The sequence below is a fragment of the Maniola jurtina genome, chromosome 15 (genome assembly GCF_905333055.1).
Source record: "Maniola jurtina chromosome 15, ilManJurt1.1, whole genome shotgun sequence".
NCBI lineage: Eukaryota > Metazoa > Arthropoda > Insecta > Lepidoptera > Nymphalidae > Maniola > Maniola jurtina.
Genome location: NC_060043.1, coordinates 13738648 through 13758784, shown reverse-complemented (window position 1 = coordinate 13758784; position 20137 = coordinate 13738648). Strand labels below are relative to the sequence as shown.

The window sequence follows — 20137 nt, the reverse complement described above, 5'->3', positions numbered from 1 at the left end:
TTTCCAGCCTCTATTTATTTAGGCTTATTACTTAAACAAAAATTCAGCTTGGGAATTATTTTTCTTGTCGATTTTTCTTCACAAGAAAGTTTACTTTTTCATGGTTCACGGAAAGTCAATGCTCTGATAATATCATATTATGTCCATAATATACTTTCCGTATACTTAGTCTTTACCTTACTAAGACTGATATGCTAGAGATGAATGAAATTATCACGTAAATCTGTTGCTCCCTTGCGGAGTGATTGAAGGACAAACCAACCTCGTTCGTTGACCTCTAGAGTTAGTAGTAGTTTATTTGCAATACACTGCGCACTTTAAAAAATACAGATTATTGCGCGATTTTTTTGTTGGTTCTTATTAGTGATCGTCAGTACTATCACCTTCCTTCGTTTTTGCTAGCATTTTATTACAGCCTGTATATTTATCTAAATTAAGTTAATTTATGCAAAACACTTTATAACGTTAGTAATATTATGACGCAAAATCATGAATTTAGATCAGAGCAGTTAAACTTTCACGAATCTAATTTGATGGCGGGAAGTAATGTAAAATTCACGCCTACGCTGTATTGCGTACATTCTGGTTCCAGCTTGTAATTTAGTTAATAGCTCGCGGTGCGCTAGTGGGTGCGCGCATTTGTTGTCGCATATAACATATAGAACATATACAGTGTGCACACTAAAGTCAGTACGAAGTTTAAAAAATCTAAATTCAAAAGTATTCCATTCCATCAAACTGTATGTATCTACTGCTGGACATAGGCCTTTCCAAGAGCACGCCAGCAAACACAATCCTCCGCTTTCCTCGTCCATCCGCTTCCCGCCACCATCTTCATGTCATCAGACCAGCGAGCTGGAGGTCATCCCACATTGCACAAAGTGTGAGATGTGTGTGGTATGTGCACAGGTGTGTGCAAAAGTATTACGTTGGCTAAATTAATGAAGTTGTGATAGCTTAAGTGTGGTTAAGACATCCGCCTCCTATTTGGCAGGTTAGGGGTTCGATCCCGGGCACGCACTTCTAACTTTTAAATAGAATAGAATAGAATATATTTTTATTCAAATACACTTTTACAACTGCTTTTGAATCGTCAAAATAATTTATTTGTATTGTATTGGTTCGGAATGCCGTTCCTATCGAGAAGAACCAGAAAGAAACTCGGCAGTTGCTCTTTCCAAGTGTTCAATTTTCAATAATGTTAGGCCATACTGTACAAGCAATTGCAGCCATTGCTGGAGTGAGTCAAATCCATACTTTTTACATAATCTTCGATTGTATTATCCGAATTATAAGTGTTTTTGAGCAATCATTAAACCAATATTATATTGATAGCTCTAGCCTAATGAATATAAATCCTGCAGAATTTTATTGAGTACATAGTTCAATATTCAATAAATTGAATACCTATCAATAAAAACAACAACCGCAGTATTGCCAGTTGCTAATCACGTTACATAATCACTCTCAGCTTTCTCTAGGCAGACTCTACCACCGTTCACATAGATTTTGCTGTAAGAAGCCAGGAATACACAATTTTCTTCAAATATTTCAAACACTAATTTGTCTTAGGTGTGCACACACTATAGCAAGAACCTCGCATCGGCACTGCGCGAATTGACGAGCCATTTCACTAAGTTGTGTGAATCCGCTGTGAAATTGTACATTCGTCTCTTATTTAAATTTATTCATGGCGCAAGTGTGTACTGTATAATACTGTGCATACGTATACATTTTACTGCATTAGTTAGTACGTATGTGCTGTCTAAGGGTCAGCGCATACAGTCAGAGTAGAGCCGGTAGATAACAACTTAAAATCGGCATTGACATACGGTTGAAATTAAGAAGCTGCCAAATAAAACGGTGTAGTTACACTTCTAATCTAAATATTTTTTGATTTAATTTGGACGTATTTGGCACAAATCTAAACTAATTTCCAAGTAAAATGGCCAATAACTGCTAAAATTTAATTCCAAAGTTTGTAATTTCAATAAAACGGTAGGTACAATTACAGTAGTTTCAATAGTTTTCATTCAATTTTTGCCTCATTGTGTTCACCAGTTCCTCAATTGGTAAAATTAAGTCAAAACAGAAAGAGACTGAGTCAGCCTCGTACTGTCGCCTTTCGTCCAAATTAAATAAAGATCAGTTTGAGATGTTATCAAGAATGACCCCGCGCCTCGGTTCCACTCCATTCTACCAGTGTGCGTTGCGCTTAATGTTCTCACTTCTCGTTTTCATACAATCGCTTGCTACATAATATAATAAACTAGAGGATGGCCGCGACTTCGTCCGCGTGGATTTAGGTTTTTAAAAATCCCATGGGAACTCTTTGATTTTCCGGGATAAAAGTAGCCTATGTCCGTCCCCGGGATATAAGCTAATCCTGTACCTTTCGTCCGAATCGGTTAAACTGTTGGGCCGTGAAAAGGTAGCAGACAGACAGACGCACTTGCGCATTTATAATATTATAGTAAGTATGGATTATTATGAGGTCTTTTCTGAAGATTGTCGTAATAAAAATTTCATAAGTAAGCACGATTTCTTCTTAAGAACTTCAAATCTCAAACGACGGACTTTTTATGTTCTTAGTAATCTGGATTGCTAGATGATGGATGATGGATAAATGAATCAAATAAAGAATTCAGCTGAAAAATTGAGCCAATTTTCCTTCACTATCTGTCTAAGGAGGGTCGACTCCTAATTTGATATCTACTCTATTTTTAGCCAATTTCCAAACGTGGAGGAGGTTCTCAATTTAGTGAAAATTTTTAGGGTTCGGAGGGACGTCAACGGGACCCTATAAGCATTTCCTGTCCATCCGTCTGTCCGTCCACTTGTCCGCTCGTCTGTTTGTCTGTATAACCTTTCGAAGATAAAATGTCAACTCTTTACCTATGATGGTTCATGATATATCTATAGCTGACATACAGATGGATGGATGGACGGACGAACGGTGGAGGTTTAGTAAAAGGGTCCCGTTGGCACGTTTTTTTTTTCGGGTACGGAACCTTAAAAAACTGGCCAAGTGCGAGTCAGACTCGCGCACCGAGGGTTCCGTACTCGAGTAATTTTTCGACATTTTGCACGAGAAATCAAAAACTATTATGCATAACCATAAATAAAAATCTGTTTTAGAATGTACAGGTAAAACCCTTTCATATTATGATACCCCACTTGGTATAGTTATTTTACTTTAAAAATTGAAACACATGTTAATTTTTTTTTAAATAATGTAACCTCAAATTCACGGTTTTCGGATGTATTCCTTTACTTGTGCTTTAATACCTCGCTAACTGCCAAATTTCATGATTCTAGGTCAACGGGAAGTACTCTATAGGTTTTCTTAACAGACACGACGGACGACGGACAACAAAGTGATCCTATAAAGGTTCCGTTTTTCCTTTTTAGGTACGGAGCCCTAAAAAGGTGATTTTCACACAAAAAACGTAGTTCATACCTTACATTAACATTCTCCTGCCAACCTATAATTTGATAGAGTCGACACTGTATCCTAATTCCATTCCCGAATCAGGACATTGTCATGAGCCAACCGAAAATGTCTGGGAAAAGGTGTCTTTTGAAATACCGCCTCCGTCTTATTTCATTAGAATAACTTACATTTTATTTTTATATAAAATACTCTGCCTTATTCCTAGGTTTTTATTTCATTTCTATGAAGGCAGATTAACGAGAAATACCTACCCTACAGGTTTTTCTTTTCTAATCCCTATCTTTTAATTCTTATAATCATTATCATCATCAGCCTGTGGACGTCCATTGCTGGACGTAGGCCTTCCCTAAAGTGCGCCACTACACCTGGTCTTAAGCCTGCCTCATCCTTCCACGTCCCGCCAGCTGCTTTACATCATCGGTCCATCGTGGTCGAGGGCGTCCCACTCTACGCTTGCTTATACGCGGTCTCCACTCAAGGACTTCGCGGCTCCAACGGCCATCGCCTCTACGACAGGCATCAATCCTTATAATGATATCCTTTATGATACAAGTTTTATAGTTTTTTACTTTTAATTTAAGCACAGTGTCAAATAACCGCTAGACTAACAGAGGTCGTTAGTGCACCAGTAATATATTCCTATTAAAAACGCGTTACTTTCCGCAACTTAAAACAAATGGCGCGGACGTTTTGTTGCCTTTTAATTGGATTATTGTGGCCAAGTTACGAGCTGGACGGACGCATTTAGCGCTTAAATTAAAATAATTTATCCTATATTAAAAAGTGGTGATAGCCTAGTGGTTCAAAAGTTAGCTTCCTATTTGGGAGTCCTGGGTTTAATCCCGAGCATGCACCTCTAACTTTTCGGACCTGTATATTTTAAGCAATTAAACTCAATTAAATAATGTCTTTTCATATTGTAGGTACGTATCCTTTAGTTTCCCTTGGTTTTTTTCTCTACATAATAAGTAGTAGAAAATAAAGTCGCTTCCCGTTGTCTGTATGCACGCTTAAATTTTTTGAACTACGCACCAGATTTTAATGCGGTTTTCACCAATAGATAGAGCGATTCTAGAGGAAGGTTTAAATACGTATATTTTAATATTATTTTTAATATGACGATAATTGTTCGAAAAGCCGGGGCGGCTCGCAAGTAAATGATAAACTAATCGCAGAAACCTTCTCGGAAAAACGCGTAAGCAACACAATTTGCCCGGCGCTTTAGACCTTCTGAGGTATTATTCATTGTCAGAGGTCATAATAAGGGTCGCTGTAGAGCACTTCTTTCACATTTCAACGAAAAGCTACTTGTTAGCCTGTTAAGCAGAGTAAGGAAAACTAATATAGATCTAAAGTAAATATTTCAATGCTAGGAATTTATCTTAATATACTTTGCTATAATTTCTACAAAAATATTATAGCTACTTGTGTGACGGGCTTTATGTTCGTCGCAAACCACATATTACCAGCTGCCTTCGTGTAAATAAATATTGTTACTTCTCCGTCTATTGCTACGAACAACTCGCGTAGGAGAAGACATTGCCTTAAGAGCCTGGCGCACATTGACCTAACCTCACCTTGATTGGTGAGGTTAGGTCAATAAAATTTTGTAGGCATGCTCTAAAAATTTTAACTATCTGCAGTTCGATCGATTTTCGTAAAAATATGTAGTTTGAAAGATAGATAAGGTCAAAAATTGAAAGAATCGACATTAATAAGATCGCTGCGCATGTAAATTTCGTTATGTAGAAAATCACAAGTCTTCAAGATCACTCAATTGAACTTGAATCTTTTGAAAAAAATTGCTTTTAGCTAATGAGGTTAGGTATCTCTTGACACACAATATGATAAAGAACGGGCCTGCGTACACACGCGCCTTTTCCTAAACAAAACGACATAAAAAAACGAAAGTTCTGAAAAATTACATAGCGGATTTTGCATGCGTAGCGACGAATTTTTTTTTTTTGCAGAATTGTTTTTGCAGAAATCTAACATACTTCGTCATATTACTAATTACACATCATTTTAATTTGTTGAACATGTCTATAAAACTTTCTTGATTTTTATTCAAATTGAAACAAAACTTTTAAGCAATAAATTCTGGCACAAAATGAATGAAAAAATGCGTTTCAAATTGCGAACCCAGGAGGTTATTCATTCATAATCATAAAGCAACTCCCTTTTCAAGTAGAGACCGCTTGTTGGGAAGCATTAAGTTTATTTTACTTCACTCACCTGAATTACTTTAGTTGTATCCAGCTCCAAGAAAAATAGTTTCCAGGAGAATTTCAACAATACAAACACTGGAAAAGGATGTTGCACATTGCACCATTACTGTGTGTAATCTTTTCAATTTTCTCAAGTTCTGAGTTCTGATACAGCTTATTGAGATTCTTTTTTTGACGTGACAACGTCTTATAATTCGATAGAGCCGGCTGCACGCACGAAAAAACATGACTCATGCGGCGTTACCTCGCTCTGAGGCGTTCCATGTAAGGCTTGAAGTGCAAGCGAGAGCGCGGAACGAGCGACAAAGAAGCACAATCGGCATTTGTTGTCACGTTCAACTATCGTCAGTAAACCGACTTTACAGACAACCAATTTTTTATTCAGACACAAGTTAGCCCTTTACTGCAATCTCACCTGGTGGTAAGTGAAGATGCAGCAGTATAAGATGGAAGCGGGCTAACCTGGAAGGGGTACGGTAGTGTTCATTAAACCCTTTTGGTTTCTACACGGTATCGTACTGGAATGCTTAATTGCTTGGCGGCACAGTTTTGCCAGTAGGGTGGTAACTAGCCATGGCCGAAGCCACCCACCAGACCAGACCAGAAATTTTAGAAATCATAAAATTCCAAACCCTTGCCGAGAATCGAACCCGAGACCTCCCACAAATAAGACCACAGCGCCTATAGGGAGGCTGTCACGCATCTATCAACGCACAGCTCAAATTACTGGCTGGACTAAAATTCGGTATGCAGATAAGTAGCTATTTTGACGTAGACATCATCTTCCTAGATTCCTAGATTAGAAGGATTTTTGAAAATTCGACCCCTAAGGGGCTAAAATAGGGGTACGAAAGTGTAGTCCACGCGGACGAAGTCGCGGCCATAAGCTAACAATAAATGTTACAAGACTGCCCTAGATGTAGGGGTGTGCTACGCAGCGGAACTTTCCTGAAACCTCGGAGCTTACAAGCTCCAGCTTTCAGGCTTTAGTATGCCACCGGCCGTTGGGTGGTGAAGAAGCCTTCACAGGTTGTAGCGCGCGGAACGAATAAACTTTCGTAATATTATCGATATAGTTTACTTATTCCACTTGAGTTGATATTAACGTATAGTGATTATTTTTCGGTTATTGGATTTTTTATAACAAGGATCTTTTGCTGAGTTGTGACGGTGAGTTTTTAGAAATATTATATAAAAAGGTTTATAAATGTTTTTGTTCAAATAACAACGCCATACTTATCTATACTATTATACTTATCTGTTTGGTAATGTAAAATAATTAACAGTAAAAAGAAAAAGATAAAAATGGACAGGGAAGAATTTATTATTTTATTTAAGAGATCTTCATTAGTAACTCTTGATAAAAGGAGATTAAAAGGAAGAAGAGTAGCTATATTTAATTTAACTATCATCATTACTTTAAAACTTTAAAGAAAATACAAATTCTGAAATCAAACTTTTCCCAAAAATTTTACTTTATGTATATATACATATATATATTTACATTTTTCACTCAAGTATTAACCTAATTCTATACCAGAAAGATTTCTTAGTCTGATTAATTAAAAACGGGTTTACCGAATTATTGAATTACCTAATCATCTCTAAAAAATAAGAGCATCAGAGAATTTTATTATCCTCATTCAAAAATAATAATTCAGATTTATAAGTGAAGCCAATAAGGGTATTAAACTTCTTCCAGAATTCAGTGTTAACTCAAGAAAATTCACGAAATCTCTGAATGTATTTACCTAGAGGCTGGCTTGTATTTTGGACGAAAGTTAAGTAAGTATCTATCTTTATAATGACTCTATAATCTTAAGAGATTAAGTAGACTCTATAATCTGTAGAGATTATGTAGATTCTATAATCTGTAGAGATTAAGGAGTCTACATCATGTATGTACTCGTATGTATGTATCATGGAAGTTTTTTCAGACATCAAGGGCCGCGCCCTCACCATTAACTGTTTGATGTTTAGCTCCCTTTTAGCTTCAACCCTCCAACCGTATGTATCATAAATCTTGCCCTTGCCTAAATATAAACCACCCTGACTATATATCTTAATATATAATAGGAAAAGTTGACTGACTGACTGATTGATCTATCAATGCACAACTCATACCACTGGACGGATCAGGCTGGGCAACGGATAGCTGTTATGATGTAGATATGCACTAAGAAAGGGTTTTTGAAAATTCAACCCCTAAGAGAGTAAAATAGGGGGTTGAAATTTGTGTAGACGAAGTCGCGAGCATAAGCTAGTTAATCTATATAATATGTAATACTAACTGAGCCTTAAAAAAGCTTAGATTGAGTCGAATTTTCAAGATCGACGACGGGGTGGAATTTGAAAATCCTGATAGGTAGACGTCTTTCTTTATTTTAACCCCCGTCCCAAAAAGAGGGGTGTTATAAATTTGACGTGTGTATCTGTGTATCTGTCTGTGGCATCGTAGCTCCTAAACTAATGAACCGATTTTAATTTAGTTTTTTTTTTGTTTGAAAGGTGGCTTGATCGAGAGTGTTCTTAGCTAAAATCCAAGAAAATCGGTTCAGCCGTTTGAAAGTTATCAGCTTTTTTCTAGTTAATGTAACCTTCACTGGTCGGGGGTGTTATAAATTTTTAATTTACACTTGTTAATCAAAATTTCATGTTTATAACTTAAAAATTACGGACGTTCATACATATTTCCTAATGACATATGGTAGGATAGACGTGTTTGGACTTTTAATACACTGAAAAAGCTTTAAAAAAAGTTTTTTTTTAATTTTCAACTCATTTTCTTTTCCTTTATGACAGTATATTTTTATTGGTTTGCAAGAATAAATAAAACTCTCAAAAGTATAAAGGAAGGTTTACTCGGGCCGGTAGGTAAATTCTTTGGAGAAAAATTTACATAATAATTATGTTTTTCAACCGGCCGCAGATACAGAAAATAAAACAGTAAAATTTGCATTTCATTTACATTTTTTTTATACACATGGACGTGTGGAGAAAATATATCGAGTTCTTTATGAAATAGCTTAAAGTGATTGCTTATTATTTTAATTATAAGTAATCGGTCCACTTACTCTTGTCTACTATAAAAAATCAGTTTAGTCACAATTCGATACAAATATTTTATGTAGTTAAAATAGGAATAATCGGTTAAAATATAGTGAAGGCCAAATAAATGAAAATGAAATGCAATCGTCATGCCATTTCGTCATTCATAGTGTAAATTGAAAATTTATAACACCCCCGACAAGTGAAAGTTACAGTAACTAGAAAAGAGCTGATAACTTTCAAACGGCTGAACCGATTTTCTTGGATTATAGCTAAAAACACTCTAGATAAAGCCACCTTTCATACAAAACAAAAACTAAATAAAAATCGGTTCATTAGTTTAGGAGCTACGATGCCACAGACAGATACACAGATACACACATCAAACTTATAACACCCCTCTTTTTGGGTCGGGGGTTAATTAGGTAGGTATACTTGTCCAGCTTAATGTCCAGCTTGAGCTTAATTTGCTGAAAAAAGGCAAATCTGTAAGGTACGATTGCAGCATGCAACATGCACCGCCTTCCATAAGTACACTTTGCATCGTGCATTATATATGCATTGCATGACCTTACAATGACCTTACAAAGCATTGTACATTGTAAGGTCTACATCTCCTGAGGATGCTTCGGTTTCGGAGCGAAACGTGCGTCGAGTAGGTATGTTTTGGGATTTGTGTGGTGTTGCGTGGTGGTACTTGGGACTTGCTTGGTGGCTAGCTTTACCCGCATGTTGCAGTGGAAGGGCGAAAGCTGCATATCACATGCTGCATGTTGCACCATATACAGATTTGTATGTTTCAGCGGATATCATGGACTTCTGCAAAGTAAGCTTCTGCTATCTATACTAATATTATAAAAAGGAAACCTTTGTATTTTTGTATTTTTGTATGTTTGTATTGAATAGGCTCAAAAACTACTGGACCGATTTCAAAATTTCTTCTACCATTACTTAGAGGGATTCTTCCGAATCCGTATGGGCTATATTTTATCCCGGAAAATAGAAAAAATAAATGTCCACCCGTGCGAAGCCGGGGCGGGTCGCTAGTATGCAATATTTTGATGGTGATAAAAAAGTAATCATGTATATGAACGGGATCCAAAATGGTGTGGTGGCTTAACATTTTTGGCAAAGCTGAAGCCAATATGTAACCACCTGCCCGAAGCATCGTACAAAAGCACTAAAACACAACGTATCCACTTTGCGCGAAGCTCGAGGCTCGTTGATTGCAAGCCACGCGATTTTTGTGTGGCTATTTTAGTTAGCTGAATTTCGGAAAACTATTTTTATTTAAAACTTTAAAATATCATAACATTAGCTGATTATACGCGAAAACTGTCAACGGCTGTTAGCTATATCGATGTCCAGTTTATTCCATTTTATGGTGTCAAAATAAATGTAGTCTAAAAATAGTATTATCTAATTTTATATGATACCGACATTTTTATGAATGCTTATTTTATTTTCTCCAAATGCACAAAAATTGAAAAATTGTAGATACTTTTGTCAAGATATATATACCTAATATTGGTGATCGCCGTAGGTTAGCCCAATGTAGCGTAGACTTCATACATTTTTAATCAATTGGCTTGTGTTTGACTGCAATCACACCAAACCTGAACCACTCTTCTTTTGAAAGTATCAATATAATATCTGCGGAAGAAGCTATTATACCTAATTAATGAGGAAGCGTATCGCTTCATACGAGTCTATGAATTTGGATTATGTAGGCAGGAGTGCCGACTTTTACAATGAATGCCTAAGATCATTTGTAATTTTTTAAGTGGGGTTTATTCAAAAATTCAAAATTCAAAATATTTTAATTAATCAATTAAACTTTTACAAGTACTTTTGAAACGTCAAAAGCATCTACCACTGGTTCGGAATGTCTTTCATGCCGAGAAGAACCAGCAAGAAACTCGGCTTTATTGTTTGTTAAAGGCTAATTAATAACGGAAAGCGAGTAAATCCGTTTAGAGGTAATTTGTACCCGTATTTCCGTCACTCGACCACGGCGGGGTGGTTTGGAGGATAGATAGTGTAATTCAAGCATTAGCAAAGCGAGCACGCGCCACGAATTAGGGTGTCTAATTTAAGCCTTTCATTTGCGTTACCACTTCTTCCGTTATTGACAATTTGCATAGAAACGACCAGTTTTACTGAAACGAACTCAAAATAATACTACGCTATATACTATCGCTATAATAAAGCTTTATCAAAGCTAAACATTGCCTCTAGTTTCTCTCATATACTTATAAAAGATTTTACTATCGGAACCTAAATATACCTCACACGGTTTTGGCCATACTTCTTTTTTTAATGCTATAGCTATATAAGCAGGTAAACGATCAACAGAAAAAGTCAACAGAGCTGGGTATCCTTTCAAATGAGCCAAAGTCCACCACACTGGTCACAAATGGCAGGCTTCACACATCTTTGAGTACAATATGGAAAACTCTCAGGTATGCAGGTTTCCTTACGATGCTTTCCTTCACCGTTAAAGCAAGTGATATATTTTATAGTTACCAAAAAGCACATAATTCTGAAAAGTTAGAGTTCTGTACCCAGGTACCCCCAACCTACGGAATAGGAGGCGGACGTCTAAACTACTAGGCCATCACAGCTCTAACAGCCTAAACGGAATAGTTAATGTTAATTTACATGTCCAATTTGTAAACGTCCGGTCTGTCTATATGTCCTAGGAGCACGCCAAAGCTAACACGGCTAACGAACTACACAATTACCGCCTCACAGACCGAATAGGTACTATTGCTCTACTTATCGCTCGCTGGGGACTTAATGAATGAATGAATGAATGATTAATCACGCGATTGGTTCCAATTTTAAACGGTTGATCTATCTATATGTCCTAGGAGCACGCCAAAGATAACACGGCTAACGAACTACACAATTGCCGTCCCACAGACTAAATACTATTGCTCTACTTATCGCTCGCTAGGGACTTTGTGAATGAATGAATGAATGATTAACTAAGCAATTGGGTCCAATTATAAACGTCCAGTCCGTCTATAATATTATGTCCTAGGAGCACGCCAAAGCTAACACGCCTAACGAACTACACAATTACCGCCTCACAGACCGAATAGGTACACTATTGCCCTACTTATCCACGCTGGGGACTCAGTGAATGAATGAGTGAGAAGTGATTAGAAGACCTCTCAGGCATTCAGGTTTTCCCACGATGATCACCTTTACCGTTAAAGCATAATACACAGGAGCTATTATTATACCACCTAAACACCTAAATCCAATACCAATAATAAACATTTGCCTTATTACATGTAGTTTTAGTGATTTAAAATTTTTCAAACCCGTAATGTATTTGACCTCGCAGCACTTATTTACGCAACATTCGTTGACCTCTAGTTTCAGTCAGATGTCTTCAATTAGGATGTCTTCGTTTTTGCTTGCGTTCTATTTACACCCTTTATTTAATTACTTGAAACGGACATAATTCCGAAGTGCGTCGCTGCACACGCCTCGGTTAGGATAAATTAGTTATGATGAGCCCATTTTCTACTGTTTAATTCGGATCACTTAAAAACCGGTCAAGTGTGAGTCGAACTCGCACACGCAGGACTCCGTACCATTGTACAAATTATAGCACTATGATTTTTTTATTTCCATGGCATCCATTTTCAAAATTCGCCATCTTGGTTGGCCTAATGCCAACCAAGATGGCGAATTAGCGAAAGGCATACTCTGTGAAAATGTCATCTCTCTACCTATTATGGTTCATGAGATATAGCCCGCTGACAGACAGACGGACAGACGGAAGGACTGCGAAGGCTTAGTATTACGGTCCCGTGGGCACCCTTTTGGTATTTTGAACACTAAAAATGATTGAACCAATTTCATTGTCGGAAACTTACCAAGAATGGAATATAACTTTTCTTCAATAGTCATTCAAAGTCTTGAAAATCTCATAATACTTCGACTACTTTCTTTTCTTTACTTCAGCAAGATATATAAGAGTGGTTGCTAAGCAAAAGTCAGATAAAGCGTATTTACAAAATGTAGGCTTTCGCTTGTCTGAGAATAATTTAAGAAGCTTAACTATCAAATGACAGTGAGGAATTGGATCTTATTTTGCACAAAACAAGGAGCTTTGTGTGATAATTTAAACAAAAATAAAACCAACTTCCACTTATTAGATCTTTTCTTGACGGTGCGATATATACTCGTACCTATTTACTGCTGGGTATAGAAGCTTGTTACTTATCCTAAGGAAGACATAGGTGAAATCACACAAACCAGCATCGAAGACTATGCCACGCTATGCCCTAGGTCATGTGTCCAGCGCACCGTCAGCAAGATACTCGTATCACCTCGTCGTCACATGTGACTTCTACTAAAGGGGACTGATCTACGTTTTAATATTAATTAACGTATAAAAACTAAGTAAGAGAGACAGTATCAAGACCGGGAGCCGCAGCAGAAATGGCTGAAAACGGCAAGCGGCGCAAGTATGCCTCTCTTATTGAGAGTTACATTTTTGTTCCGTTTGCCGTGGAGACCCTGGGGCCATGGAGTCTTAGTGCAAAGAAATTTTTACGAGACATTTCACCGCGTTTAATAGCCTCATCAGGTGACAGAAGGGCTGGCTCATTTTTTGCGCAACGGATCAGCCTGGCTGTCCAACGCGGAAATGCAGCCAGTATTCTTGGCACCATTCCACGCGGGCATGATTTGTATAGTAATTAGATAAGGCTAGCTTTAAGTTTTATTGTAATATTTTCAATTAAAAAAAGATAATCTATAGTAAGAGATGTGAAGCGGTGCATTCTGTCGTCACACCTCGATGCAGTTTCTTAGTTAGGCTAGATTAGATTAGCTTTAGCTAGTCATAATATAAAAGTCTGCATCTAACATTGATGCAGACGCTAGGTTAGGTTAAAAATATTAGAATAAATTTAGTCAAAATTTATCTTCGTTCCCTTTAAAAATCCTTCTGGCGGTTGCCTATGTAACTAGCTAAATATTTTGAATGTAAGTTTATCTTTACCATAACTTGTTTGATACCATGTAAATAATGATATCAAAACAGAAAAATTCCATAACCTCAATTAACTGTACGTGAATAAAGCAAGAGCTATGATTGTACAGATATGAGTAAAGTTGGCAGCGCATCGCATTCAGCAAATGCGTCCGTACTGCCAACTAGATTAGTGTTCTGCTAACTCAGTACGCCCACTTTCTTGTAATTTAAGTAATTGTTTCCTAATATTAAATGCATATACATCATAGCTATATACTGACATATGTGGTATCAAAATAGCTAATTCCATAGCTTCAATCATGTACGTGAACCAATGACTTTTTAAGCATGGACACATCGTGGCATACAACACAAGAGCCCAAACATGGCACACGTTTCTAAATTCACCCTATGTAGCTTCAACTGCTCCATTTATACATTCCCGCTAACATTCAAGTCCTGTAAACTAACCTCAGTGATTAAGCCGCAATGTAAATCGTTTATTGCACTCGAAGCTGAATAAGGTGATTTTAGAAGCAAACTTGAACAAAAAATGGAATGGAGTAGTGTAGCACTATTAATTTTTGTTATTTCTTTGAGAGATTTTTCGTTTTTGTAAATATGAAACTATTATACTATATCTATACTATATAACTATTATACTATTCTGCTCGTGCTGATTCACTGACTGACTGACTGACTGACTGACTGACTGACTCATTTGATCACCTCTTCTGTAAAATTTTGTATGTTTTTTTTTTACCGATGGTTTCGTATAGAGGACAAAAAATGATTCGGAGTAAAAATATGGATAGAGCTGATGATTGAGGATTTCGGTGAGGAGCACGGCCAGGGTATTGAAGATAGGTGGGGGGTGCTCGAACAAATGTCACTCAGAACTTCATCCAATTGACAGGGAGCTGAAAAACAAAACCAAAATGGTGGATTCAAGATGGGCCTTAAATCAAGATGGCCAAAGGCCTCCCACCAGCCGACCTAAACCAATTAAGAAAATCTCAATCGGCCCAGCCGGGAATCGAACCCGGGACCCTCGTCATACAAATCCACCGCGCTACCACTGCGCACCGGAGGTCGTCAAAAGATCTATACATATAATAAAATTGTAGAAAAGTGGTGTCTGTACAATGGAAATATATAAAAAAAAAGTAGCAGGGTTTGTTATTATATCGATGCCGAACCCGAAATTGTAATTAATTTTTTTTTTGTCTGTTTGTCTGTTTGTCTGTGTGTTTGTGCACGCTAATATCAGAAACGGCTTATTCGATTTAGATACGGTTGTCACTAATATATTGTAGTAAGCTTCACTTAACATTTAGTGTTTATTTCATGTCAATCGGTTCATAAATAAAAAAGTTATGTCAATTTAAAGAATCACGGCGAACATTTTTAACGTACAGATACACGCCTCGCGCCTGAGCGTCCGTGGCTATATAAAGCGCGCTGAGAGCTATTCCACACGAACGAAGTCGCGGGCACAGCTAGTAATAAAATAAATGTGATACAATAATGGCCAATAGATTTTACATTGAACAAAAAAAAGCTACTCCACAGTTTTGTTTTTCCGACATTCGTGACGCGCCCTTCCATCTGTCTCTTTCCGATGTGCGTGAGAGAAAGGAATGGGAACATTGTAAATAATTTTAGATATTTCTAGTGTTTTCAATGGTTTTACTAAGTATTTTACACTTTTTCGCATGTTATCTTACGTAAATAAAATTAACTTACCGGTGGTAAGTCACACCATCTCTTTTCTGCGTCGTTAACGTATTATTTCGGCACTTTTTGATCGCGCATTTAGGCGTCTTGACAGCTTTGCAGTCAACATGCGACTAATGAAGAAAGTGTGCTTACACCGCGTATAAGCACACTTACTTGGTCCCTTGTTATGCGCGCCAGTGCGATGTCCTTGCTTAGAAAGTCATTGACGTGAACAAAGTCACGGTAAAAGCCAGTACTTATACAGACATGAGTAAAGTTGGCAGCGCATCGCATTCAGCAAATGCGTCCGTACTGCTAACTAGATTAGCGCTCTGCTAACTCGGTACACCCACTTTCTTGTAATATAAGTAATTGTTTCCTAATATTAAATGCATATACATTATACATAAAGACAGATGGATATCGAAATAGCTAATTCCATAGCTTCAGTCATGTACGTGAACAAAGTCACGATAAAAGCCAGTACCTATAATTGTACAGACATGAGTAAAGTAGGCAGTGCATCGCATTCACCAAATGCATCCGTACTGCTAACTTGATTAAAGGGCTGCTAACTCGGTACGCCTGTAGTTGTGCTTACTTGTGACTCAAGTAATTGCTTCATTGTAATAGAATTATCTGCAAACTGTGTATGAACGTAAACTTTTTCTATGCATTATAATATTTACAATTAGCCAATGCAAAGATTTGCCAATTACTTATTTCATGCAAATATGTAACGTTTTAACTCAATTGGATGAAAAAACGTAGAAATACCTAATGGTCATATCATATCATAGAAAGATCATAAATATGTTATATAAGAACAGAATAACCGGTGTAGTTGGTTGTGGGCTTCTTCTCTGACCAGGGCGTCATAATTTGTGGTTTATAGATTAATTTGCATTGTAAGAAACCTGTAATAATATTTGTAACTTTTTTAGGGTTCCGTACCTTATAAGGAATAACGGAACCCTTATAGGATCAATTTGTTGTCTGTCTGTCCGCCCGTCCGTCGTGTCTGTCAAAAAAACCTATAGGGTACTTCCCGTTGATCTGGAATCGTGAAATTAGGTAGGTAGGTAATATAGCACAAGTAAAGGAATGAATCCGAAAACCTTGTGGTTACATAATAAAAAAAAATTAAAACCTGTTTAAATTATTATCAAATAAAATAACTATACCAAGTGGGGTATCATATTATGAAATTATTATTTACCTGTACATCCAACAGATTTTATTTATTCTTATGCATAATAGTTTTTGATTTATCGTGCAAAATGGTGAAAAAATTCCCGAGTGTGGAACCCTTGGTGCGCCAGTTCGACTCGCACTTGGCCGATTTTTTTTTGTTTCTTCTTTCATTTCTTTTTAATAAAAAATAATCTCTCATTTTTATATCGCAATATTTCTGTCAGTATATACACTTCAATAATGTTAAGGCGTGTCAAGCATAAATAAGAGAGGGTAAGACCGCACTGCGAAATACGAGTGTATTAGCTAGATTTTTTCTGGCGGCTTACAATCCGCTAATCTGCATCTTACTACCTACTGAATCTTACCTAACGCGCACGGTAAATAAATTTAGTATCTACTTTCAATTTCCAAAATAATAGTAAAACGTTTTTTGGGTAGGTATGTAAAAACATTCGATAATTTACTATGGCCAGGAGGACCTGTTATAACTACTAAGGCACTACATCACTCACACATTCGTATAGGGTTCCGGATTGCCAGAGAAAAACGAAACCTTTAAAGTATCATTTCGTTGTCTGTCTAGCTGTTTGTCGCGTCTGTCAAGACCCGTCAAGCGAATCATAATCTATAGGATACTTTCCGTTGACCTAAAAACATGAAATTTATAGCCAGCAGTATGATTCTATATCAATGCTTATAGCACAAGTAAAGGGCAAAAACCGGAAACCATAGCTACGTGGTTACATCACATAAAAATTAAAAAATGTTATTTCTTACTCTAGTTTCTTCTCTACTAGGTACGAAACTCACACTTGACCGGTTTTTTGATGATTCCGTGCGGTTTCTTACAATTTACATATCAGAATTCTATGAAAATCGCACGGAGAAATTTTGCAGTGCGGGCTTACCCTGAGAAATGTCGCAGCATTATAACTTTGTGCCGTTTCATACCGGAATACAAATGTAGTCGTGTCGACGTTCGTAAGTTAATATTGCTTATTTTTACAGGTATCCCTTTTATATTTTCATGCCCTCCAATATTATAATATTTTGTATTTGAACGTGTAACATACTTTACATTATATGTATTTTGTCAGGGAATTCAAGGAGAAACCTAATATTGTGTGAGAAGAATTTCGGAATAATATACTGAATAATGCCAAGTTAGACTTTCTTTAGAGGCTGCGATCTGACTTGGTGATAAGAAACGATTTCAGGCTAATCTGAAAGGCGTATAGCGGTATCGTGTTGGAACTTGCTAAATTACTTGGCAGCCAGCCAACCAGCCAGCCAGCCAGCCAGCCAGCCAGCCAACCAGCCAGGGAGGCTATTTGGGACTCTCCTCCACCGCAGGTCCAAGACGCACCAACGCAGTGCGCCCCCGACCCGGGGACCCAACGGTGGTAACTACAGACCGACCGCCCGAAGCTCCCGCCAGGGCGGCAGACGGAGATCCCTCGCACTGCCCTCTACTAGTCAGAGGGACACGCGGAGAAACCTCCCCCTGTCAGGTCTTTAGCCTAACCAACAATATCTCCGAAGATTAGCCATGTTACCGGAGCACACCGGCCCGAATACTGCTCTGCGTCTTAAACGCATCCAAAACGGACTAGCAGCACCCAGGCACATTGGGAAGTTACCTGGCTGGCACCCCACGAGTGAAGAACCTAAATCATAACGCATTACTCCGGGAAAGTTTCTGTGATTCGTTTATCTCAGCAAACTAAGGAAAACTAAACAATATATGTATTTTATTGTGGCTGATTCTGTTCTACAAACTCTTTAAACTAAACTGACAGTTCTAAAACTAATGTTATCCTTCCTGCTATCCACAGGGAGCATTGTGAAAAGAATCAGATATCTAGAACTGTCTAGTCTAGTTTTAGCTTAGAGATGATGTACAACAGAATTGTTCTAATAATATTACATCACATTTTCATTACTCTACTTCATGGCAATTTCAACTTGTCGGTAAAGTTAAATTAAGTTGGTGTAAACTAATATTTTATGAAATAACGAGGAAGTCGGAAGCTTATGAGCTAGTATCGCTTTTAGATAAAAGGTACTTGAATGATTTTTAGGGTTCCGTACCTCAAAAGGAAAAAACGGAACCCTTATAGGATCACTTTGTTCTCTGTCTGTCTCCAAAATGTTGGAAAAAATACCCGAGTACGGAACCCTCAGTGCGCGAGTCTGACTCGCACTTGGCCGGTTTTCTTTCTTTCTTCCTTCTTTGCAGCTGAAGTGTACCTACAGAATATTTTTTATTTAAAAAAATTTTTTACATGCACTTTTGAATTGTCAAATGCATCAACCACTCTGGTTCGAAGTGCCTTTCCTACCGAGACCTACATCTATCGATGTATAGTTCAAACCGCTGAGTCTAGAGACTTGAAATTTTGCATATTGTAGAAAACTCTCTAGTCCATGATAAAAATTAGGTCAAGTTTCCAATACAGCGTTAAATACAGATTCTATAGCTACTAATTCCACTCAGTGCGTTTAAGCACATCGATAGTGAAGTAAGCACGTTCATCCGATACTTAGAAAATATTGTGTTTTGGAATTTATAAACCTTAGTGTTAGTTGTTTAAAGTTTGCATTGGTTACTAATCCTTTCTAAGCGGTGATATCCCAGTGCTTAGTAGGGTTTCCATTCAGGGTGTCGAGGGTTCAATTCTGGGACCTCTAACTTTTCTGAGTTATATGCATTTTAAGCAATAGGTTGGTAGGTATATCACTTGCTTTAACGGCGAAGGAAAACATCGTGAGAAAACATGCATGACTAAAAGATCTCCATAATGTTCCCAAAAGTCTGCCAATCTGCACTGGATCAGCTTGTTAGACTATGGCCTAAACTTTTCTAATAGGAAACCCGTGTTCAGTAGTGGGCCGATGATGATTTATTTGCTACAATTTTCTCACTATGTCTGCTTTATTTTTCAGTTTTCTAATGGACCAAGATCAAACTAAGCCATCTTACGTCTAACGAATTTTACCTCATTGACAAATATTCAGTGGCATTTCCAGACGGATAATAATTCGATAATACAACACACTTTCATCATCATTATAGAGCCTCGATAGCTCAACGGTTGAGGAGCGGACTGAATTCCGAAAGGTCGGCGGTTCAAACCCCATCCGTTGCACTATTGTCGTACCCACTCTTGGCACAACTTTACGCTTAATTGGAGGGGAAAGGGGAGTATTAGTCATGATTACCATGGCTAATATTCTTTAAAAAAAAACGACAATGATGATAACGATGATGAAAATGATTGATCGCCGCGAACGCGTCTTACTATTCTTGCAGTTCTTATCGCATATTTTGCAGTTTAGTTATTAAAATTACCTAATACCTATCGTACCCGCTCACGTAATATCATAGATAACCTATTTCCAAGCTAAAGATCGAGTTGGGACCCTTCGAACTGTCTGCCCTGCCCCCTGTCACTTCAGCCTCGCAAGCCGTTGAGCTATGCCGGTTAAATT

General features: G+C 37.5%; 1 protein-coding gene and 1 long non-coding RNA gene across 2 annotated transcripts in view; one reads left to right on the top strand and one right to left on the bottom strand.

Annotated features, from left to right (window-relative positions):
- Positions 1-204: 204 nt before the first annotated feature.
- Positions 205-19708, bottom strand: LOC123872555. The gene is made up of 3 exons (XR_006797498.1): positions 19698-19708; positions 5753-5757; positions 205-262 (listed from the first exon to the last, which is right to left on the bottom strand). It is a non-coding gene; the product is annotated as an uncharacterized LOC123872555 (long non-coding RNA).
- The window catches only part of LOC123872540 (metabotropic glutamate receptor 2-like), a 229715-nt gene continuing 216274 nt past the window's right edge, over positions 6697-20137 (top strand). The window contains exon 1 of the mRNA XM_045916863.1: positions 6697-6852. The gene's annotated coding sequence lies outside the window, so the exon portion shown is untranslated. The remainder of the gene's footprint in view (positions 6853-20137) is intronic.